Genomic DNA, 26,054 nt, shown 5'->3' on the forward strand with positions numbered 1-26,054 from the left:
CACGGGCCACTCCTGTTGCGGAGCACAGGCTCCGGACGCGCAGGCTCAGTGGCCATGGCTCACGGGCCCAGCCGCTCTGCGGCATGTGGGATCTTTCCGGACCGGGACACGAACCCGCGTCCCCTGCATCGGCAGGTGGACTCTCAACCACTGCGCCACCAGGGAAGCCCTGGGATGCCTATTTTTAAAGTACAGAATAAGTTTCTGCTCTCAGGAATACAGCCTAGTGTTTCAAATGAGAGCTCATGTATTGCAACATTATTTATCTATTTTTGTAAAGGGCTGTTAATCACTTGGTGCCACCCTGTCTCAGTTGTGTGCTTGTGGATCGTCTACATGAAATCACTTGATACGGCCTCTCATTTCTGCAAAAGTTTTTCCTATATTTTTAGCCCACAACCCTAGTATAAATCTAAGTTATTTAATAGAAATATTTAAAGCCCAGAAGCTTACTTTTAATAAAATCTTTATTGCAGATGTTGCCCTACCCTTTTTGGAACAGGGCAGTGTTAAAAGCAAATGTCAGTATAGTTATGAAATATAATTCATTTATCCTACCTTTGACCAAAACATACATACATACTCCCTCCCTCCCGTCTTCCCTCCCTCTCTCTCCTCCTTTCCCTTTCTACTATTTCTAAGTTACAGTCTTTTGCTTAAAAGAAAGATTAGTGTGTTCATTTTATTTCCATATTATATTTCTAGATTTGAAGTTTTACTGGATACTTGGTTTTTGATGGAACTGTCATTTCATTTAATCCCACTTGAATTATTCTGCAGTAGTGTTAGCAAGAGTTGTAAACTGGAGTTCTTATTTGAAACGTGAGACTGTGACCTCTTGATCCAGAGGCCAGGAGTGTTGCCAACTGAACCAAACCCTGCTGTTTCCTAAGAATAGAAGTACTCTGCTTAATGATTGGAGTAGGACTCAGCGCTTACGGTGTTTTCCTATAATTGGTCAGAATCCCAGATACACATGTTGGTTTTGTATGTCTTTTGAGTGGACAAACAAGTATTTCTTTGTAGGGAGGAGGAGAGGGAAAATGTGAGTAATTTCTTCAAAGAGTTTGGGAAGGAGTTCTAGTGTACCAGAAACACCACTGATACCTAAGACCTGTCTCAGCGGGGACCCCATAGAAGTTGTCTTCAAATGTGGAATGAAGTGTCCGTTTTTATGTTAAGTATAACCAACTTGAAAAGAAACATGTAATAGATGTATAATCTAAGTCTTTCACCTTGGAAAGTTAAGCCCTAGAAACCATAAATATTGAACTGAGAAAAAAATTTGAAGGTAAAGAAAGATTATTAGGAAGCATGAAGAAATAGGTTCATCTGTGAGTCATGAAATATTTGTAAACTGTTGACCATATTTGTTTGAACTGTTCAAAATCAAAACACAGCAAGCCTTACAGGTCTTCAGTTGGTGGACAAGATTAATAATACTTCATAAATTCAGGATTCTTACTCTCATGTCCAAGCTGCCTTATATGTATTTCTACTTTTCCTATTCTCCTGCTTACTCCTCTTGTTCTTTATGCTTTTCAAAATTTGTGGTGTTTTGATGCCTGAATATTTGGGAGTCTTTCAGGACAAAAGTGGTTGTGCAAAGCCATGGTCCACCAGAGAGAGAGAGAAGAGAAGCCCTTTTCCCTGACCCAGGTAGTTAAGATAGGTCACTTAATCAAAAGTCAGTTAGGTTGAGTTAGTTGAGTCAGGTATGTCAAGGAATTAGTTTGGTTAGTTAAATTAGTTAAGTCATATATAAGTAATGCCCTTGTACAAATCAGTGGAACCACCAGCCTAGAGGTTAAGATTCATAGCCTGGCCCCAGATCTGCTTTCTAGCCTCATCTCTATCTACCACCTCTTCTCCTCACCCTCTCCCCCTACCCATCATGCACCACCAATCAGTAGCACTGCAGAGACCATGCTTGTTCATACATTTGTAACTTTGCATGGCATGTTGCCACTATTTGGGCTGCTTATTCTTCTGGTCTCCCCAACTTCTCCTAATTATTATTTTATCATTTAAGACTCGGCTCCAGCTCAGATACTGGTGCAAATTTTTTGGTGTAGCTTGCTTGCATTGACAATATTTGAACCTTCCCATCTAAACTTTTGTAGCATTAACTTCACTCATTTTTATTCCTGTAGCATTTCTTCAATTCTAGTATGTATATTTTTCACATTGTAACCTCTGAAATTAGGGTACTTCTTACAATTCATGGGATCCTAGGTTTGATTAAGTAAGGTACTTGTGTTCTGTTACATATTACAGAGAATTGAGGTTCTGTGGTTGCCTCCGTTCTGAAACTTGTACCCTTTGTTGGGGCTGTGTCTTTCATTTCTCTTCCAATACAACACCCAATAGTTTATGTTCAAATATTGTTCAGCGAAATTGGCTTTTATCCATTCGTTTGGTTTTTAATGTATTTAGGTGAATTTCAAGGCCATGATTTGTTCTAAATTATATCAACAATAGTAACTGTAATTACTAGCATTTGTTGAGTGTTTATTATGTGCCAGGCATTGGTTGAAATCCTTTATATGGAGTAATTCAATGAATTCTCACAACAACTCTTATTATCCCCATTTTATTAATGAGGAAACTAAGGCACACTTCAAGCAAGATTATATAGCTAATGGCTGTGTCAGCATTATAGCTGTCAGTCTGACACCAAAGGCCATACTCTTAACCATTACCCTATACTGAAATATAAGCAAGTATTTAGCCAGGCACTATACGCTACATGCTTTAGCTGCATTTCTCATATAATCCTCAACACAGACCCGTGAGGATTTATAATGTAGTATAGTAGAACACTCCGTCTAGTCATCTCTAGATGTAAATTCTAGTCCCTGTTTTGGCACTGTAGAGAGATAAACAAGATAAAGTGATTTCTTACTGTTAAGGAGTGTACATACTAGAGTACTGGCGTTAATAAAATGATCTCTCTAGGTCTCTTCACCTTTTGAAATTATTAAATTGCTGAAATAAATCCAGACCTGAAAGGAAATGAACTAACATTGAACACCTGCTACACTTAAAGAAGGTGGGCAACATTCCTATTTTACAAATGAAGAAAATAAGGTTCAAAGAGATTAAGTAACTTGACCAACTGATTGAATAAGAAATACAGGCAGGTCTTCCCTGGTGGCGCAGTGGTTGAGAGTCCGCCTGCCGATGCAGGGGACACGGGTTCGTGCCCTGGTCCAGGAGGATCCCACATGCCACAGAGCGGCTGGGCCCGTGAGCCATGGCCGCTGAGCCTGCGCGTCCGGAGCCTATGCTCCGCAGCGGGAGGGGCCCCAGCAGTGAGAGGCCCGCGTACCGCAAAAAAAAAAAAAGAAATACAGGCAGAATTCAATTTTAGCATTGCATCTCTGACTCTGAGAATGACTTCTGAACAGGCAGAACATCTGTGGTGGTGTTTTATTTTTATTTCTTAGGTTTTTAGGAAGCTCTTTTTTCTCCACCATCCTTTTATTCCACCAAAGAATTATCCTAAAACTTGCTCAACAGCTATTACCAAAAATTTTATAACCTGTATTTATATTTAATATTAGCCACATAGTATCTCTGCCAGCCATACCATGGACTTTAAAAACTGATTATTAAAAAAAAAAAAACTTAGAATGATAGTCATGAAAAGGAGAAGGAAAACATTTACTATTTATGTTTTAGAAATTACATCAGAATATTGTGGAATTTCAGCAAAATAAAGCTTTAGAAAAGTCTTATAAAAGCTTTTAAAGCATTCTTGTGAATTTTATAAGTCTGTACTTACTTTGGCTACCCTTAATTATTTAGAATAATTAAAATACTGTTCAGTCTGTATTGGGAAAAAATGAATTTTGAATGTTTTTAGTGTGTTTTAAACTCTAGCCCATTTCATAACATCTGAAAATAATAGAGCATGCTTAAACTTGGGAATCTTAGTATTTCTTAGTTGACTCCTAAGAGAGTGCAGCTTTGATCTCTAAAACTGCAAGTAATGTCTGACTTATCTGTAAATACCTGGTTTCAGGACTTTCTGGGAGCCTAAGAAGGCCATTGGTTTCAAAGCTGACATAAGTATACATTTATGATAGCCTGTGTTTCTGCAAAAGGAAAATAGGTTTAGATTTAATTTCTCTCTCTGAAAGAACTTGTATAATAGAAAAGAACTGAAAAAACAAGACCTGCAACTAAGACATGGTTTAGCAGTGGTTTATTCAGTTCAGTAAGTCCCGTGTGCTCCCTGTGTACCACACACTGGCGATTTTAGGATGGCATTAATGTGCCAGGTTTAAGGATCCCATAAGAGTTAATGGTACCTACTCATTGTTGGTGTCAATTTTGGGATAGCTGTGCAACACTAGAACCATTTTAGAGTATTTAGTATTTGATATGCTTTTTAAAATACTATCTTACTAAATGTCTTTACTCATCTTCTACCAGTTCCTGATCATTGTATAAATCCACTTTTTAAAACAAAAACAAATTACATTTTTTGTTGCACAGGTAGTGGAGCTGTTTTGGAGTCAGAATTTGAAGGTGCTATAGGTTGATAGAAAGAAGAGGCATGGTTTGTACAGAGAGATGGAATAAGATGAGCATGACCTGTGTGTGTGCTGGATAAGAAATTGACATTATATCTTCAAGAGAGAAAAGAAGCTGATGAGATATTGCCGGGGTGGGTTGTCAAATTAAGGGTTAAGCCAAGGGATAATGAAAGGGGAAGCCAGGTTTATTGTTGTAAAGGAAGGGGAGAGAACAGATATGAATTGTGTTTAAGGGAAGCTAGCCTAGCAACTTGTATGGAAGGTGGCCTGTGAGGCAGGGAGTCAAGTCTAAGTCTTTTAATTAAGATGGATGTGAAATGATTGGCCAAACTTGTTATTGCTGAGTATAGGAGGTTAAAAAGGGGGACGGGGGCATGTAAATATTTAATATTGCTTTTGTGATCATGGAAAAGTGGGAAGAATTTGTTCGGGGAAGTTAAAATGATTGCTTTTGTTTGCAGTTATATAAAACATTAAATTTATTTCCTTCCTAACCCTTATTCTGTTGAGTATTAGGACTCTGGTTGGGCACTGAATCTCCCTTGTTCTGTACCCTATGTCACTCCCACATGACGGCTTTGCCTGTAATTGGTGCTCAGGAACCTTCATTTTCTAATTGCACAAATAAAAGAATGTATTTTACTGGGCAATATTGCAACACCAAGACAATCCTGTGGACGGACATGAGGCTATCACTGCATACAACTTTTCAAGGCTAAATAAATAGGAAAAGCTGTCAGAAATGATGTAAGAAAATGGCCACGGGGCCAGCTGATCAGTGCCAGGGAGAACTCATGAATCTTGACACAATGAGACTGGAGAACACAAACTAGCTTTCTTTACATTTCAGTTTTTTAACTCCTGCTATTATTTGCTAAGAAAGAGATTGCAAGCAGTGTGCTCACTTCTTTCCAGAGAAATTAGAAGTGTCATTTTAGTGTCTTTTGTCTGTCATACAAGAAGTCTCAGGATGTTTTGATCTTTGGCCAACTGAAGTATTGCCAACCAGTATTTTGAGAACTTTAAAAATGATGGCTTAGTGCTCAATTATCTGTGTTGCAAATTGTTGAGATATAAAATTTAATGACAGATAGCTTTAGTTATCAAGTTAAGCCTGAGTTCAACAATGTATTTGGTTATTTAATAGTTTCATCCAACTCTCTTTCTTCCTTTAGATAACTCTTCCTTTAGATGACATCCTCAAGAGAGCAGAGGTTCTATCTTGCGGTATTTATTTTGTAGTTCCCACAGTGTCTGTAGTTGTGCATGGCCTGCAGTAATTGAAAATACCTGTATACTGGTCTGATGTATGCTTTAATCCTTGAAAAATTCTTACACATGCGTATTTTTTGTCCATGCTTCCTTATGAAAACATGTCTAAACAGTAGTTGTAATCATAGTGTGAAATTTTGTTTTCTTTATTTTGATGAAATTATCAAACCATTTTTTCAATCTACATAGAGTATATTTATCACTTTTAATGGCTTTAGGATTCTATTAAGAGATGCTTATTACTTGATTTTGATGATTGTGTGGGAGTGTCACAGAATTATGTACCCAGTCTTACACCCTACACAGTTTAATATTCTACTTTGTCTTATGCCCAAATGCACTGTTTTTAGAGTCAATTAAAATTATGCCTCTTGGGTATGAAACGAGCCTGAAACCTTTACCTGAAGGGAGTATATCTCATTGTTGATTGTCCACAAGGCTGGTCTTTCTGGTTTTGTGTCTACTTTTCTAATTTTGTGGCTAGAGCTCATTGTTTATTGCTCTACTTTAGTTCATCAAGAATTTCTGATGCCTTACTTGCTTGTCATACTTGTTTGTAGCTGTCAAAGGCTACTACCAATCAATGCCAGTGGTATCAAGTGGATTTATGAAGTCAATAGAGATTGCATAGAGATCTTGTTTTTCATGAATTTTTCCCTGTTTGCAAGTTTACTGAACTTCCTTTGAGGCAGTTCTTGGTAGACAGGATTGGAACTGTGGTTCATTACTACATTTAGAAGAATTTCACCAGGCCTTAGTTTGTGAAGGAAAAAAGAAATGGCAAATAGTCTGCATGATTAATTTTTTACCTTAAAAATTTTTTTTATAATTGTGGTATGTAACATACATACCATAAAATTTACCATTTTTAAGTACACAGTTCAGTGGTGTTTAAGTACATTCACAATGTTATGCAGCCATCATCAATATCCATTTCCAGAATTTGTTCATCATCCCAAATAGAAACTCTGTACCTATTATGTTAAACAGTAGCTCTCCATTCTCCCCATGGTGGGTGGGAGTGCAGGAACCTTTACTCTGCATTCTGTCTCTATGAACTTGCCTTATAAGTAGAATAATACAATATTTGTCCTTTATTTTTTTTTGTATGTTATGGCTGAATAATATTCCACTGTACGCGTACATCACATTTTGTTTATCCATTTATGTGTTGATGGACACTTGGGTTTTTTCTACCTTTTGGCTGTTGTGAATAATGCTGCTTATGAACATTGATATACACATGTCTGCTTGAGTCCCTGCTTTCAGTTCTTTTGGGTGTATATCCAGAAATGGAACTGCTGGTTCATACGGTAATTTTATGTTTAATTATTTTTTGAGGAGCTGCCAAATGTTTTCACAATGGTGGCACCAGTTTTACATTCACATCAGCAATGCACAAGGGTTCCTAATTGTTCCACATCCCTGCCAATACTTGTTTGCTGTTTTCTTGATAATAAGCATCATAATGGGTGTAAGGTAGTATTTCATTGTGGTTTGGGTTTGTATTTTCCTAATGGCTATGGTAATGATGATGTTGAACATCTTTTCATGTGCTTATTGACCATTTGTATTTTTTCTTTGGAGAAATGTCTATTCATGTCCTTCCTTATCTTTTAAATTAGTGTTCATAGTGAAAATTTTTGAACACTTATTTTGTGTGTGTGTCATAGGTGAGTTTAGAGCCCATAAAGATTCTTCAGGAAGTACATACTCTCATGTCTCAAACATCTGAATGGACATGTAGATACTAGCAGCGCTTTTTTGTATTTTGTATTGGGACAGGCTAGATTATGCTGGGTAACAAATGACCCAAAAAATCTCAGTGTCTAAGGGCTTTATTTCTCACTCACAAGATATTTTTTTGATTTGGTGCTTCCTTCTTAGTGGTGATTCAGGCATCCCAATATGTATCTCTCTTGTGACTGCCATTATGACACATTGCCTTCATTGTTATCACACAAAGGGCAGAGAAACATGGAAAATTCATACATGTTGCTCTATGCTTTGGCCTGAAACATGGAACTTAGCATAGCCTACTGGGAAGAACAAGTTACTAGATTGCTCCTCATTGTAAGGGGCATAGAAGTGTGGGGGAGCATTTGGGGATTTTTTTGGTGATCAATAAATGTTTCTGCCACGTAGAGTTAATAGGGACTTATAAGTATTAAGATCATTAGTGTTTTCTAATAATCTCTCCTGCAATGGAAATTGAATCATATCTGTTCTTATTAATAATATAGATGTTCTGTGTATATTCTAGAGGTATATAGCTATCCTTATCCTGGTGATTCATGTATTCCTAGATCTATTTTTAAAATTTTTCCATGTTTATATGTGTATATATGTATATATGTGTATATATATACATATATATGTATATATCTATATCCATTAGCCTAGTATTTGTTAAATGATAACATTTTAATATAACAGGTACATAAAAGCTTAGCTGAATCAACATTATTGAACATATAAGGGACTCTGAGGAACTAGAGGTACTACAAAGTTGAATAGAACATGATCTTTATTCTGAAGTCTAGAGCAGTACTTCTCAACCAGGGTAGGTTTTGTCCCCTCTCTCCCATGGGGCATTTAGTAATGTCTGGAGACATATTTGATTGCTAGAGTCATGTTAAATCTTTTTCAGCCAGAGTGGTTTAGCTAAAATCTACTCCAGCTCTTTTATTTAAGTGGGCAAAAACCACACTTATGTGATTTAACCTGTGTTTCCCCCCTCTTTGTGGAATGCTTTTCCAGCCTCATCAACAAGCTAGTTTTATAGATTTTTCAGCACTCAGGTCAGAGGTTATCTCCTCTGTGTGTCCTCTGTATCCCTAGGTTGGACCAAGAACCTTCCCACAAACACCATGAGCCTCCCTTTCTATCATTTTTTATTAACATTTTATCTTAGTGGATCTTCCCCACTGAAAGGAGACTTTTCCAGGTCAGGGACCATGTCCTGTTCATTTGATGTCAGCAGTACCTTGACTTAGTTGTGTTCAGTAGGTGTTTCAAATGAACTGTAGTCCAGGCAATATTGTTTGGCTTGGGTTTAGGTTTTGTTTTTCTGTTTGTTTTTGTTTTGTTTTGTTTTGTGGTATGAGAGAGGGTTGGGGTTGTGGAGAGAAAAGTTGCTTGACAGGAGACTTGAATTCTAGTTTTGCCTTTACCACCCGCTTAGTGTCATGATCTCATGATGGTTGAATGACCATCAGGAGTCTCAATTTTGTCATTTACAAAGTGAGGGAAAATTGGACTTACAAGAAGATCAAGAATAGTGCTCAACCTGTAAGCAGTGTATCACAGCCCACTTACCTGGAGGCCAGACAGCTGTGTGTCCAGGAGTAAACAGAAGAGGCCTTAGTGTAACTTCCAGACATTTTCCCTGTAATTTAAGGTAGGGGATTATAAATAGTAGTTAATAGTAAATTAATACCCAAAACTGAGAGTCCAAATAAAGAGGGCCTTGCACTTATCTGTGAAGTAACTTTTAGGGTACGCTTTCTTCTTTATCACTGACCTGGATAAGGGAAGTGTATTATACTCAGTCTGGTCACATTCAGTCTTCAGTAAGCACCTGGCTAATGAAGAACTCATAAGATGCTGATGAAATGGCTTTGTCCTGAGTTGTTTTTCATCTTCTGAGTCATAGGCACCAAAGCAGTTATAGATGCTTCTGCCAGTGACCTTGATGTTAGCAGTTGTTGGACAGGTAAGGCAGTGCCCATGTACCTTTCCACTCTGGCCTCTCTAGGCCAAGCTCCTTGATTTAAGAGATCAGTCTGGGTGTTGCCAAAGGAAACTATACTACTCTGTGAGTTAGAAAATCTGTGTAATAGTGCCATTGCACGCATTGAGTTAAGTGACTCTCTTATCTGTCCATTTCCTCATCTATAAAATTAAACCATATTGGTCAGACGGTCCTCAAGTTTCCTTTTAGTTCTAACATTGTCCTGTTTTATGTAAGTTTGCCCTTTGATGTCAGCAGTTCTTTTATTTGTATTGACTTAATCACCAATTTAGTGATTCAAAAGATTCTAGTTATGCCTAGAACACAACTGAATGATCTGAATATAAGTCAGGGTTTGCTTAAATTAGTAGAAGCAAGTTGTGCTGTCTTTGGGTAATTAAAAGGAAATTTTAACAGCCAGTCTTGGTGTGTGTGTGTGTGTGTATGTGTGTAAAATGAATATTCTGGGTTTCTTTCCTCCCAATCAGTAACTTGAGTTTGTTATTCTCTGCCTTGATGTAGTGTACAAGAAAGGAAAATAAATGTTTTGTCTATGAACAATAAGCAAACAATTGTAAACATTTTAAACATCATCTAGTTGGTGAGTTAAAACATACCAAACACACAACCTATAGTAGACATAGAATCCCTCAGAATCACGAAACATTTCTATTCATCTATGTTTACCCTGCACCTACTACCATGCTTAGTGTTAAGAAGTTGAATGTTTAAATGATTGGATGATAAGTAACACGCTATAACTACTGTAACAATTTTGGAAAAGAAAATATCATTAAGGGCTGAAGTAATTAAGAAGGTTTTATGAGACAGAGCAGACCTAAACAGGTTATTGAAAGAACAAAAGATTTGGGATTTTCCTCCCCAGTTTTATTGAGATATAATTGACATGCAGCACTGTGTAAGTTTAAGGTGCCAGCATAATGATTTGACTTGTATATATTGTGAAATAATTACCACAATAAGTTTACTTAACATCCATCATCTTATATAGATACAAAAAGAAAAGAAAAAAAACTTTTTTTCCTGATGATGAGAACTCTCAGGATTTACTCTCTTAACATTCATATGTGTCATCCAGTAGTGTTAACTGTAGTCACCATGTTGTACATTACGTCCCTAATACTTATCTGATAACTGCAAGTTTGTACCTTTTGACCAACTTCATCCAATTCGTCCACCCCCCCCCACCTCTGATAACCACAAGTCTGATGTAACTTTCTGTGACTTTTCTTCCCCTTAAGATTCCACATATAAGTGAGATCATAACAATATTTGTTTTTCTCTGTCTGACTTATTTCACTTAGCATTATGCTCTTAAGGTTCATCCATGTTGTTGCAAATGGCAGGATTTCCCTTTTTTTTTGGCTGAATGATATTCACACACACACACCACACCTTATTTATTTGTTCATCCATCAGTGGACACTTAGGTTGTTTCCATATTTTGGTTATTATAAATAATGCTGCTATAAATATGGGAGTACATATATCTTTCTGAGTTAGCGTTTTTGCTTTCTTTGGGTAAATACCCAGAAGTGGAATTGCCTGATCATATGGTAGTTCTACTTTTAATTTTTTGAGGAACCTCCATAGTGTTCTCCGTAGTGTCTGTATCAATTTACAATCCCACCAACAGTGCACAGGGGTTCCCTTTTCTCCATATCCTCTCCAGCATTCTCTTGTCTTTTTAATGCTTGCCATTCTCACAGGCATGAGGTGATATCTCATCATGGTTTTGATTTGCATTTCCCTAATGTTTAGTGATGCTGAGCATCTTTTCATGTACCTTTGTATATCTTCTTTGGACAAATGTCTATTAAGGTCCTTTGCCCATTTTTACTTAGATTATGTAGCTGTTTTTTGCTATTGAGTTTTATATTTTGGACAGTAACCCCTTATCAGATATATATGGTTTGCAAATATTTTTTCCCATTCCATAGGTGTCTTTTCATTTTGTTGCTAGTGTCTTTTGCTGTGCACATTTGTGATCTTTTATGCTGCCTAATGTTGATGGTTTTTGCAAGGCTTTTACATGGTTTTGAAGATTGCTTGAGCTAGCAGCATTTCTTTCTTTTCCTTTTTCTCTCCTTTTCTCTTCTCTTCTTTTCTTCCTTTTGTTTGCCATTTTCCTCATCTGTAATATGAGTCTGTTGGATTAAGTAATTCTGAGATCTTGAGGAACTCTTCTAGACAAGTACTGGGTCTTCTGGCTGATGCCACTTGGTTGATCACATAAAAACTCTTGATACAGGTGTGTTTCCACTTCAATTTATGCATCTGAAATGTTCATATAATAGAATGAGAGTTTGGCCTAATGCTAATAAAACTAAACTCTCAGACTCTTAGATGTTTTCTCTGCCTTAATATATTTGTTATGGTGGTTTAGTACTTTTTCAAAAAAAATAATGTCTCACACTTCATAGAGCTTCAAAAATGTACAAAATTCCATGTATGTCCTCTTTTGTTCCTTAAAAAATTTATGAATGTATATTACAGTGGAGATTGAAGAACATGTACGCGTAATAACCCCTCTGATCAGTATAGTAGTAATTCTAAAGAAATTTCCATGAAGGCAGGAGGGGGCAGTTAGACCTGTTAAGTGGTCGAGTGGAGGCAGAGAGAGCCCAGGGAAACCTTCCTAGGAGCTGACATTTGAGCCAGCTCAAAGGTCTTTGACAGGAGAGGAGTGGGGGAGAAAAAGGAGTTGAAGGCCAAGGTACTATATGAACAAAGGCATGGAGGCATGAAATAGTGATTGGTGGCTGAAATTTTCCTTTAGATGTGAAGTGTTTTTCATATTTTGAGAACTTTGGAATTTTCCTTTCCATTTGTGATTTTAATCACATCTCCACTTGGACTTCGTCTTTATAGACTGAAGCATTCCAAATAGGCCTAGTCTGTTGCATCCTTTAAACCATCTAATAGTTTGTCTTTGTCCAACAGCTCCGTTTTGTCAGTCTTAAGCAATAGTGACAAAAAGTTTCCACAATTTCACAGATATAAGTGATTCATAATATGCAGACATTATAGCCCATTCTACCACTCAACTGCTGCTCCTTCCCAAACTTGTAGTGGACAAAATGTTTTATGAAAACTCTTGTATAGAGGTGGAGTTTTTTTGTTTTTGTTTTTAAGATACAAAGAAACCTTTATTTTATACTTCAGGTATTTCAGTCTTAACCGTAAAATCCAATAGTATGTTCTGATATTGTGTTAAAGAATCAGTTATTTTCTATATGTCCATTATATGTGAATTAGAAGTTTAACAAAATGAGTTCCACAGATAACCAAATTAAGTTCCTGCTTTGGGGACCCTTTTCCAGTTATTAATCATTTTAGTTATTGAAGGAGAATTTCATTAACTCCCGGTCTAGTAAGTAGTCTCTTCATTAACTTTTTAGATTCCTAGACCTTGGATTTTTTCTCAGTAAGCTGGTGGGCATTTCTCATCTTAATCAGAGTAGAGGGAGTACATAGGAACTCTCAAAGAAAAGAACAAACAAACAAAAAAATACCTAAAACCTAGATACCTAAGAAACTACTCTTTGGGCAGTGTTTCATGAAAATGAGGATTCAACCTACGGGCATGGCTCAAAGATTGAGACAGTCCCTAAGTGACCATGTTACTTAGTGTTTACAGTATAACCTTTTTGTTAATTTTTAATGACTATGACTGTAACATTTTCTACAAATATCCATAAAAATCTGCTTCAAAAAGGTATTAATATATTTCATAGTATAATTGAATTTCATAGTCATTTAACTTGGAAGGTTCAAAGAAGAAAACTGTATTTGCACTGACAGGATCACATTTCAGTTGCAACTTAGAAAAACCAAGTTGAATCCTAGTTTTCAGCCTGAGCAAAAATGTTCTGATTGTGGTGAACTAGGCAATTTATAAAGTGTTTTTTTTTTTCTTCTTTTAGTAAGCCCAGAGGAGACAGAAAGGAGACATTTAATCTGTATTTATAAATTTAGTATAGATAGACTACTGAGTATTCTATGTAAGTCAGCTCTACCTAGTAAGGTAAACCTGGGTTGGATGACTGTCTAGCATTTATTTTCTTTAATTAAAAAAAAAAAAAATAGCAGCATGGCATGACCATATAAAGAGAATTTACTGGATGCAAGAAAGGTTGGGTGTCTACTTGGCCGTGAATGAAAGAGTCCTACTTCCCTTTTGCCACGTTTAAAATACACAGGCCTGGCAAACCACCTTATTAGTATCTGCAAAAGTCCTTCACGTAAAACTTATTCATTTATTTATTATTAGTTTTACCAGTAACCTTAATGTAGCTAAGCGGTTCTATCACTCCATTCAAGATAATTTTTCCAAGTATTGCCATCAGATACTTATTTACTTTGAAAATGGTCATATGGATAAAATGCTTGGTTTTTGTACAGTAGGTGTTCAAAAAGTGAAGTATTGGTTCTTATTAAATGGAGGCCTGTCATATATCACAGCTACTGAAGATGAGGTCCAGAATTGAATGACTTGACTGAGATTGTGTACCTTAAGTCTCAAGTTAAATAATAAATGTAGCACTTTTCCACCAGTGTCCTGCTTTCTGTTCTGAGAAACCCCTTGTGAAACCCCTTTAGGCATTACTAAAATTTCAGTTATCCGAGCAACCAGCATGCCCTAAAATGACATCTTGCAATTAAATAACAAGACATGAAATTAAAAGGTTTTATATAACATTTAATGAAATGCAGTTAAGACTAAGACTCTATGCTTACTATTTATTTGTATAGAAACCATCTCTCATTGTTCAATGTGCATTATATCTATTCATTCTGAAAATGGGGTGTAGAGTATATAAATTTAACTGCTTTAGATTTTGGGGTCCTTCCCCAAGTTATTTTGCTAATTTCAGTAAGATTCTTTTTAGATGATTGAAGACATTCTACAGTGTTATCCAACTATTGTTTAAAGCAATTTGTGATTAAAAGAAAATACATATATAAGAATAAAATATATATATATAAGATTCTTTTGTTGTATCATTTCCATCAAAATGGTGGTGGTAGGAGGTCCTGGGGTTTACGTTAAAAGTCGTGCCATTTGCCTACTTTGCTTAAAAGTGTTTATTGTGGATATTGTTAACTGCTTTCCTGGTGATTTACCACTTGGGAAATGTTTCCTAGGCTGTTAGACTCATCATGCTGTGTTAATGTTTTGGGTGGCTGAATCCCTGTTCTGTTGATAACAGTTGAAAACTTGAATGTAGCCATAAATATGCAATGAATATGGTTCCAGCTTTGTAACTTAATGTGATTTCCTCACGGTAGACACATGAGCCAACAGACTGAACAGATCCTTATTTGGAAGCCAACTGTGTCTGATGAGATGCAGAAGTCTGATTATAGCTTTGTTTGACTGCCTAAACCTGTCTTCCTTGGTCCCTGGTTGAGGGCCTCAGGCCTAAGTCATGTCGTGGTAGATGAGGTCAGCGTTGGTACTCAACAGATTTGTTTCCTTACCTTCACAGGGTTTTGTTTTGTTTTTTTTTACTCCTAGACTGACAATTATAAAATGAAAGGATGATACTGCCAAGGTCTTTAACATGTATAAGAAAGTTACTTCTTTTTGACATCTGACATATAGTTTCATTTGAAACAGTATTTGCTGAGGAATATCATTTTAAGGATAACAGTGGAATGTGAGAAAATTATCAACCATCTTTAGAAGAGATTGTATTCCTCATCTAGTTCTTATGGTAAATAAATGTCTTATTGTATGTAAGGATCTCAGATTATGAAAGAATATGTAAAGATGTTAGATAAATTATTCTCCAATCTTATTGTGCTTAAAAGTACTGAGGAGCTAATAAGTCTTCCAGGTAATTGTGATGCAGGTGGTTTCAGGACTGTATTTTGAATAATGTTTATAGATTTTCTGTGTCTTAATATTTCTTAGAGTTTTGTTTTGTTTTGTTTTTAATTTTTGGTCATAATTCTGCCATTCAGCCATTTCTTTTTTCCTTTCTTTTTTTAAGATGACTCTTATGAAAGAATCTAGGTAGACCTTATAATTGAGAATCAAGAGACTTGAATTCTGGTCTTTGTTCTGTTAACAAAATTATGAGCCTCAATTCATACTGTGATGACATCTGTCATTTTCTATAACATGAAATAAGGACAAACACTTTCTTTTGAACTTTTGGGGAGAATGTTCTCAGTCATTATTGAAAGAATGTTGCTGAACGTAACTACAGATAAAAGCCATGTGGGATCAAGATTGAAAGAACTGTGTGTGTTTTAAGAAGCCTCCGCTATAGCTTTGGCATTATTCTCATAACTGCTCCATCCTATCCCTTCCTTAGGGAATAATTTCCAAGGGGAGATGTATGTAAGCATGTCACTCTTATAAGGCAACATGGTTAAGTTTGTGTTTAAATTGATTTCATACTTGTGAGCAAATACTAATTTTATTCAACCTAAGGCTATAGGGTCAGATTGCAGTGTGGTTATACAATTTGTAGAGTGGAGTATAATCAGTTGTCACGTTTGCTTTTATGTGTTTCTGCCTACACTTGTTCATAATTTTAACCCATCTTTAAGCCTTTAGTGATAGTCCAGTTATTTAAAGTTCAGTATAAGATATTGATTTCCAGTAATTATAAAAACTGTTGTCATAGAAGCAAAGTGTGTAAGTTTTCTCATCCTTATCAAGAAATTATAGTATGTGCATATCTCTTAACTTTTGAGGGTTCTAAACATAGTTCATGGTAGACATATACAAATATAAAAAGCATATGGTTGTGGCTTAGGAACTGTAGCTCATAGAAGGATTAGCTTGAATAATGTATCATTGTTCCTAGGGTCAATTAAGCGTGTAGGTTTGGCTAGCTTGGGAACAGCTTCTAGCATGTGACTCTATAAATAACACTTGCACAACAAACATGGGCTTGATAAGTGAGCAATAAATCTGGGCTGACTGCCCATGCTTCTAAATTTTAGAACCAGTCCTGCCATCATAGTATTTAGAGGGCATGACAGCAGTAACGGAAGTTTTTAAATGAAAACATTTTTCATATCTATTTTGTGTTATTCCTGGTTATCCAGTTTTGTTCTTATATTTTATTGTTTCCTAAAAGTCAGCTTTGCTTGATAAAAAGAATTCTTTAGTTTGGTCACTTGGCTTCTCATTAGATACTTAGGTTTTGTGGTCTTACATATTCTTCAGTACAAATTTTCTCACCTTCTTGAGGAATGGTGTTGATTTGGTTGCCCAGTTTTCTATAACAGGGCACACTTCTGTCATTTCATCTTTGTTTAGCTTTATTGGGAAGAATTAGGAACTTCTCACAGTTCCCACAATTCCCACAATTACAGGCCCAAGCAGCAAAAGATAAGTTCACAAAGATGCATTTTGTCAAAGGATCTATCTAAGCAAGTCACTATTGCCAAAAAAATTTTTTTTAATTTTGGTTTTCCCCTATTGCAACACAAGGTCTGAAAGGTGTGTTAGGGATTAAACATTTGTCAGATGTAATTTTTTAAAGTTTCTGTTGGTTTAGTTTGTAAATTATGTTGTTAAATTCTTATGACCAGTTTGTGCCATCTGATGTCACAGAATCTTGGCAGAGTTGGAAAGAACCAATTTGTTAGGTAGCTGTGAAGTACAAACAATTTAGGGCTACATTGTTGGGATTTTGTGAAAAGTAGGTTTTACAGTTTAGAAGAAAAACATTTTCAAAAGTGGATTATGAAAAGGGAATAAACCATACATATTGACTCCATTTAGGATTTAGGTCACAGTATTCCTTGGTGGTTAAAGAATAACCCAGTAGAATAAGCTTTCAATTCATCAGACGTGTTATTGAGCATTTATGCAAAGCACTGTGTTCATGTATGAAATGTAGAAAGGGAGGCTGAGATCGTTTACCCTCCAGAAATTCATGATCTGATGGGAAAGACATCTTAGACTTATGATATAAAAATGCTATTTATATTGATAGTTTATGGTCTCTTAATGCAGTGGCTCTTATCCCTGTCAGTCTCATCAGCCTCTTTTAGTAATAAATATTTGGGAAAGTATCCTAAAATGAAATTCATATGTAACAATTTAACTACATACATAATTTTTAAAAGTCAACATTATATCAGAATTATGCAATATGGAGGAGAAATCATTTATGATAAAATAACGTATATTAATTTATAAATGCTTGGGTATTCTATATTTGAAGCTATAATAAAGTAGTCAGGTGCCTGCATCTGTACCTAAAATTGCCATGAACATGACAGTTTTGAATAAAGATCAAGTGTGTTGAGTTGTTAACTAAAATACCAAGAGGGCATTGCTGTGATAATGTGGTTATCCAAAAAGTATATACTGTTAACAGATTTCCAAACAAAACTAAGTGTACTTGATTGCCTTCCAGAAAAATTTGGTATATAACTAAAATTGTGCAAAACATACTTTGTCTATGTATAAAATGGAGTTCTGTGTAAAATCTCGCTTTCTAGAATGTGTGGCATGACATTCAAAGTTGTGGAAGACCATCTACTGCATTGCAGGAAACTAGCATCCAGTACCCTCTCCCCATTGTATATTTGTAAGACTGTGATAACGAAAAATGCCCTTCCCCCAATTTCTAAATTGAGAACTGTTGCTTTAAATAAAAATTATCAGTACAATACCAAATCGGTTTTTGAAAAGCTGCAGTGCTTTTTGTTTTGTTTTAAATTCAGAGTAGGCATGAAAGAGTAGAGAACTATCACCAGTGATGTAACACAGTGAGAATGCTGTTTCCTTGTGATGTAAATGGATACACTTACAGTGCTACAGTCAGTGGCTAGTAGATTTCAGTGTACCCTTCTGCAGTAATGATGCAAATTAAACTTTGAATTTTTACCACAGGTTATTGGTTTTGCTTTAACTGTAGTATCTACACCATGTAGTTCTTCATATACATATACAGAATATTTACCCTCCAGGCATTAGTAATACTTAAAACACAGCATAGGTGATCAAGTAGTGTCTAAGGCAGTGTTTCTCAAACTTTTAATGTGCATACACATCTCCTATGGATCTTGTTAAGCTACAGATTCTTAATCAGTGTGTTGGGTGGAGCCTGAGGAGACCCTGACATTTTTAACAGGCTTCCTCACAGGTTTTGTCAGTTCTGCTGGCTCAAGGCCCACACTCTTTAAGGAGCAGGGATGTAAGGGAAATTGTTAGTTATCCATTCCTTGAGGTGTGTAAACTTTGTCAGTATCAATGTTAATCACTAAAATTATTTTACTAAAACTACATTACTTTAATTCTCTAATACTTTAACTAATGAGTAGCATAAGATTATCCTGAATTTTGAGGGTAGAGATAAAGTCATCAGTAGTTTTCTATCACTATAAAACTCATTTCCCATTATGTTGCTCTGTATCCCTTAAGTAAGGGTTATGGAGTTAGTATTTGATAGATGAAACATACAACAAAGAATTTGAAGATCACCTTAGCATTTGTTGGGATGTGCTTTGCCTGGTTCATAAGAAGTGTAGCTTTTTCTTTGCCTTGGTTTAGATGGATAGAGTTGACCATTTTATGGCTTAAGTAAAAAAATAAAAATTGTATGGAGTGATTTTTCACAATGAATGTTTTAAGACATTTGGTTATATGAATGAGATTATTCTTTTACTCCCAAATTATTTTGCTGCTCTTTTCCTAGGAGCCAGTATGGTCGTACTTGCATGGTTCCTTTTTATTCTAAGCTGATGGCCTTGTGCAAGTTGAACTAATGGTCCAGAAACATTGTTTCCCACCCTGAAACCTATAGTGTCTACTGCATCTCTTCATCATGTATTAGGAGAAACCAGACTCTTTTTCAGAGCTCTTAAAGCCCCGGACCTGTCATTCTCACTTAACTGAAGTCATCTCATTCTTAAACATTTTCTTGACTTAACCTGTCTACCATGAAGTTTTTCCTATTTTAAATACTATTGGACTAGCACAGGAATGAAGTCCGGAGAAATATTTGAGAGCCTTTTGTGTACTGGGAGCCACAGTACTAGTTGCTTTTGTGTATGCTATTGAATTTAATTCTCAAAACCCTGGGAAGTAAGTAAATAAATCAGTCTTACTTTAAGGAAGATGAAACCATTTGTCTAAACGACCTGCCTGTACAACCCAGTTTATCGTTGGCAAATTTGAGACTGGGATTTGAATGCATATCTGCTTTCTTACTATTCCAAAGACTTCTGAAAGGAGGGATCTGGGTCTTGAAAAGGTAAGGTAGAAATTAGGTGTTTTATGGGCCAGTTGGGGAAAAGATTACCTGAGGAAGAACAGTAGTCTCAAGAAATGTAGCAGATATTTCAAAAGAATCAGATATTCATATTAAGCTTATATAGCCGTTGATTATAGCGTTGATAACACTTGATTTGCATAAAGGATTTTTTTTTTTAAAGTAATACATTATCTAAGCCATCTCTCCATGACCCACTTCCAAAGTGGGTTCACTGCTTTCTTAAAACGTTTATGTGCCATTGTGACAATATCTGTTGAAGTAAATAGTAGGGAGAGTTACTTTTAGTAGATTCTGAGGAATTACTTTCTTAGGAGATTAGACACTACATTATAACAGGAAGACAATGCCTAGATAGGGAAGCAACTTGCAGATTATCATATCTGTATATTAATTTATACCGGTGCCAAGAATCTTGTTTCTAAAGAAACGAAGTAAGAAGGAGAAAAACCAGTGTAACTTTAGAGCTGCAGTCCACCAATTTAAGTGAGTAGAAATGGTAGGCATAATACCCCCATAACAAATTTGTCTCTTTATGAGTGCCGTCAGGTAATTGATCATTAACGCCTCTAATGATTGTGCATTTCTATAATAAAGACAACTTTCTGTTCTGTTGGTAGAGCTCATTTGCTAGTCTTGGAATAGTCTTAATAGTTGGCGAATTAAACAAGGAAGCATTTAAAAGGATTCTGATTCTCTTTTTGAATTACATTCCCTGAAAAAATTTTATTCTGCTAATGGCAGATTATCATTTTAGAAAATCTTTTCCTCTTTAGAGACCAATAAGGTAAAGTGAAAAGAACACTGAGCCAGAAGGTAAAAAACATTTATTTTAATCCTGGCTATGTGTGACTGGGTGTTTGGTCTACTGAGTGTTGTTGCAGAGGAGATTTTTGTCTCCTTATACTTCATTATTGTGGGGATTAGAGGCAGGTAAGTAGTGATGTAGAGGTTAGTCTTAAGAAATCTAAACAACATCCAAAATACTCTCACAGCATAAAAGGAAGTCTGATATAGTACAAAGAGTGCAGATTTTTGCATCAGTTATCATTCCTGAGTTTAAATCCCATTTCTGCCGCATACTATTCGGCTGCTCTTGGGCATATCACTTAATCTTAACAAATTGTAGGAAGGGACTTCCCTGGTGGTGCAGTGGTTAAGAGTCCTCCTGCCAATGAAGGGGACACAGGTTCGTACCCTGGTCGGGGGAGATCCCACGTGCCACGGAGCAACTAAGCCTGTGCGCCACAACTACTGAGCCTGCTCCCTAGAGCCCGTGAGCCACGACTACTGAAGCCTGTGCGCCTAGAGCCCGTGCTCCGTAACAAGAGAAGGCACCGCAATGAGAAGCCTGAGCACCGCAACGAAGAGTAGCCCCTGTTCGCCACAACTAGAGAAAGCCCACGCGCAGCAATGAAGACCCAGCGTGGCCAAAAACAAATAAATTTTTTTTAAATAAAAATAAATTGTAGTAAGTGATTATTTTGTTCAGCCTCTGTGAGAGACTCATGAAACAATGGCATGGTATCATCTTCCTGTTGAACACTGGTCCTGGAGAGATGAGATCTTTGGGTCTCCCCATTGTAGCTTCTTCAGGTGGCATTTCATGATCTTATGGATTTCCCCATAATTTGAAGATGTGACAGTAATATTGTTATTCTTTATAAGATCAGAATTACTTATATTCCCTGCCCACGTTTGAGTTTCATAAGGTTCACATCTCACAGGAGGATATAAAGCACTTCAAATATTTCTATATACTGTAGCCTCAATTAACTTTTGTGGGATTATGCAAAAAGTCAGTTTACTAATGATTCACTTTAGATTTCTGCCCCTTTTTTGGTTCTACATGGATTCTGCTAAGTCATCCAATATGTAAGGCCAGATTCTGCAGTATAAAGTAAAAGACAAAAGCCAACAGGAGAGGTGGCTCTGTATACGCAGGAGAGACTGCTGCTGGACGTGGACCTTGGTCAAAGTACAGCTGCTTATGTTTCATCAGTCTAAACTTTGAAAGGTTCATTGTTTCCCAGTCTTAGCTGCTCCAGAGTAAAATCATAGGGTTTATCTTATTCATAAATCCAATCACCTTTTCTTTTCCAAAGTAATAGGAAAGAATAATTTATTTACATATCTTGAAGGGGCTGGAGAATTTCAACTTATCTATTTTCCTGTAGTAAGTTTAGCAGCTAGACTATTCTTAGGAACAAGATAAACTAAATTTTAAATTGTTTTCTGTGTTATATATAACCACTCATATTTTTAACTCTGAAAATACTGTTTTATGAGTTTTGCTTAATTTTATCTCCTTGGTTTGAATATTTTGATTCTGTTATTTATAAATTTGACCTTTTTTAGAATCTGTAGTTTAAGTGAAAATTCTTTTCAGCCCATTCTCTGATTAGCATTTATGTGAACTCTTAATCACCTACATTCTTAAATAATGCACACTGCTCTAATATTCATTGCGTTTACTATTTATTGAGCCCTACTATGTACCAGGCACTCTCCCAGGTACACTTTCTTCAAGAAGCTTATATTCTAGTAGTAATAGAAACTCTGTTTTGTAATATTCTGTAAATTCTTTTATTGAATCTTCAATACATGCCTTTTTATTATACTACCTCTTTAGTATTTATGCAATATATTTGTTATTCAATGTATATTACAAAGAATTTACATTTTTGAATATTGTCCTTTTCATGTATATGTCTAGTGCAAAAATCGTTTTCAGAATTCCTGGGTGCCAGATGTAGTCTTGTTGTGTACTAGATATGTGACCTTGTGCAAGTCCCTCAGTTTTTCATAGTGGGGGTACCAATAATGCCAGCCTCCTTAATCCTCTTAATGTTATATCTCTCTATAAGAGAGTAGAAGTCCTCACACCAGAATGCGATCAACTTTGACCAACCAGTGAAATTATTTGCTTCTACCCTATCCTTTCTTCCTCACCTCCTTACAGTGGAAGCAGTGTCTACATTCTGTTCCTTCTCACTCTCTAATGGATGACTATAACTCTTCATTGATCCTTTAGCACATCTTCAGCTACTCTGTTTTCATTCACATTTAAACACTTGAGTTTTTTCCTCCTGAAAAATACAAAAATTCATATCCATCCATTTGTGGTTTTGTACACAACTAAATTTGTCTGTTTTCTTACCTCCTATGCACTGTACCCCCATCATGCCACTGAAGCTGCTCTTGCCGGTGTCACCAATAATCTCCTTATTACTATTTCTAGTGGGTCTGTAATCCTTACCTGCAATTACATTTTTGGAAAAGAAGGTGGGTATTGATAAAGTCAGTAAGGCGACAAGGACTTAGGGAGAAAGTTTGATATTCTTAGGGCAAAAAGAAAAAAGCTTTCTTTTCATTAATTCATTGGCAAATATTTATCAAGCACTTTATTAATCATTGAAGATATAGTAGTTAATAAAATGGATAAAAGTCCCTTTTTCCCTGGAGCTTGTTAGTTTGAGGAAATAGACAAACAAAATAAGTAAATTATGTGTCAGATAATGATAAAGGATTATCAAACAAAAATAAAGCAAAGAAGAGGGAGTAGAAGTTTAAATAGGGTGGATTTTAGATGACATGGCCATGGAAGGCCTCACTAAGAGTAAGACATTTGAGCAAAGACCAGGAGATGAGGGAAGGTCCTGTGCAGATATCTGGGGGAAGAGTAGGCCTAGCAAACTATTTATTTTGTATAAGCAAAAGTAGTTCTTTGTCCTATGAAATGTTTTTATAAAGATTTTTATTCTTATGATAAGGAAGACTGGATATTTTGGGGTATGCAAATTGACTTTTTAGGATGAAACAGTATTCATGATTTAATCTTATAGAAAAAGTGGAGACAAAAACTCTAAAGCTAATTTTATTTCACATTCCCTTTAGCATCTAAATGGTTGCATGCTTTTAGAGTTGGGACAATTTAAATAATGGCATATTTATTCCTTAAAAAAATGTAGATCTTTTTTGAGTAAGTGGAACATTAGCTGAAGTAACATAGGATAGCTTTATAGGGCTCTAAGCTAACTTACTGAGGTTCAACAGAGCCTTTTCAGGAGGAGAAATTTTGGCATTTGTACACTTAGTAGTGTTTCAGCAAAATAATCACTATTTTGAGAGCAGTAAAACTATACATTCTCTGCATTATATTCAAAACACTAATTTATTTAAAGGAGAAAGAAGCCTTAAGAACAGACTTACGGATTGGCTCCACTATTTGGGAAGGTTCATGTACTTGTTATTGGAATATGGTCATTTAGTCATCACAATAGGGTCCTAAACCCTCAAGTGGACTGCACTCTAGTTGTAAATGGATTAATATGATTTACATAATTGGTTAGTTTTCAGAGAAACCTGTTAGATATTTAGAAAAGCTTCAACAGTCAGAATCTAGAACTTGCTTCTCTCTTCTCTTTTACCCCTCACAAAGGTAACAGATTTTAAGAAGTACTGGAGGGCTTATCTGGTGGTGCAGTGGTTGAGAGTCCGCCTGCCGATGCAGGGGACATGGGTTCGTGCCCCGGTCCGGGAAGATCTCACATGCCGCGGAGCGGCTGGGCCCGTGAGCCGTGGCCGCTGAGCCTGTGCATCCGGAGCCTGTGCTCCGCAACGGGAGAGGCCACAACAGTGAGAGGCCCGCGTACCGCAAAAAAACAAACAAAAAAAAGTACTGGAGGCAAGGAGTAGGCAGGTGGCACACAATTTCATTCATATTTAAGAGCCAGTAATAATGAATCACTGGCCATTTTTCCTGGTTTCTTAACATTGTAACAGGCAGTGAGAAACAGAAACATTTCCCTAAATTTTAGTTGTCTTACAGGTTTCAAGTTTCTTTCCTTCAGTATGACTGTATTAATTATCATGTGTATTGCTTTATATCTGTAAGCATGAGAAGCACTGAATATCTAGGAAACATTTTATGGTTTAATTTGTTCAGTGGCTCACATGGAGGATGGAAAAGGAGTAAACTCTTAACTGAGCTTGTTAAGGATGTGATCTTTTAGAATGAGGTGTTTACGTATACACTTGAACAAGTTTTTGCCTGTATTGTCTAGACCTGAGCAGTGCTAGTGCAACTGCTAAAAAGCATATATGACTGGTAAAGAAGTGCTGATAAGGTGATATTTGAGAGACTATATACTCTACTAAATAAATATTCTCTCTTAGCATTTTTAGTTGGTCTGTAATAGGCTTCAATTGTCAGGTACCATTGTCATTCCCAAGTGTACAAATCTTCCACATTTTTTACCCCCCTGTTTTCATCTTCTTTCTGCTTGCTTAGGAAAAAGAATTCTCCCATCTCTAGTAGATAATATTTAAGTTCCTTTCTAGCCAGAGTCTAAGATCCTTTTTTACTGTGTTATTGATATGGTAACATTATTGATGAGAGAGCATTCTGGTTCCATTTCAGGAAAATTAACGACAGAATATCATTTCCTTTACTATTTACATGGGTATTTATCATGGGATGATTCAGGAAGAGAGAAATCAGATTTGAAATTTAAACAGCCATAGAGAAAATGATTTGAGGTTTTTTTTTAATAACTTATTTCTAATGCCCTCCCTCCCCTATTTCAAAGATAATGAGTTCATGATTGTCTTTCTAGGTTTTCCTATTATTAAACAGTTCTGTAATTTTGCCATCTAAACACTTAAAACATTTTGATGTCTCTCCTTCCCATGTGTTTTCAGTACACACACGTTTAAACAATTAGCCTCAATTGTTTTACAATCTACTTTTAAAAGCTGTATTATGAATATTTTCTATGCTATTAAGTATTATTCTAAAATATTTTCAGTAGCTGCAATATAGTACGTTATATGTAACAAGATTTAATTAGTCCCTCTGGTTAGATGTTGTTATCTGCTTTTAGATTTTTGCTTTTATTAATTATACAGAAGAGAACTTTGCATAAATCGTTGAATACTTCCCTGGCTATTTCTTCAAGATAAATTTTCAGGTGGTTTCATGGGTATAATATTTTTAGTTTTTGTTTCAGCAAAACAATTACTCTTTGCTGGAGGAAGAAAACTATATTTTTTGAATGCTCATATGCCAAATACTGTGCAAGATGCCTTGTAGTCTCATATTTCATATAATTTTTAGCTGTTTTCATCCCCATTTTTATAGATGAAGACATCTATATGCATGTGTGTAAGATATTTTGCAGTACGTTAACAGTATGTAGAAAATGTTTAAATGTTTTGTTTAGCAAATCACAA

At 36.0% G+C, this 26,054-nt stretch overlaps 1 protein-coding gene across 1 annotated transcript in view; it reads left to right on the forward strand.

Moving 5' to 3' along the window:
* YAP1 (Yes1 associated transcriptional regulator) overlaps positions 1–26,054 on the forward strand; it is a 103,180-nt gene that overhangs the window by 21,240 nt on the left and 55,886 nt on the right. The window lies entirely within an intron of this gene.

The sequence above is a fragment of the Lipotes vexillifer genome, unplaced genomic scaffold (assembly GCF_000442215.2).
Source record: "Lipotes vexillifer unplaced genomic scaffold, Lipotes_vexillifer_v1.1 scaffold593, whole genome shotgun sequence".
Lineage (NCBI taxonomy): Eukaryota > Metazoa > Chordata > Mammalia > Artiodactyla > Lipotidae > Lipotes > Lipotes vexillifer.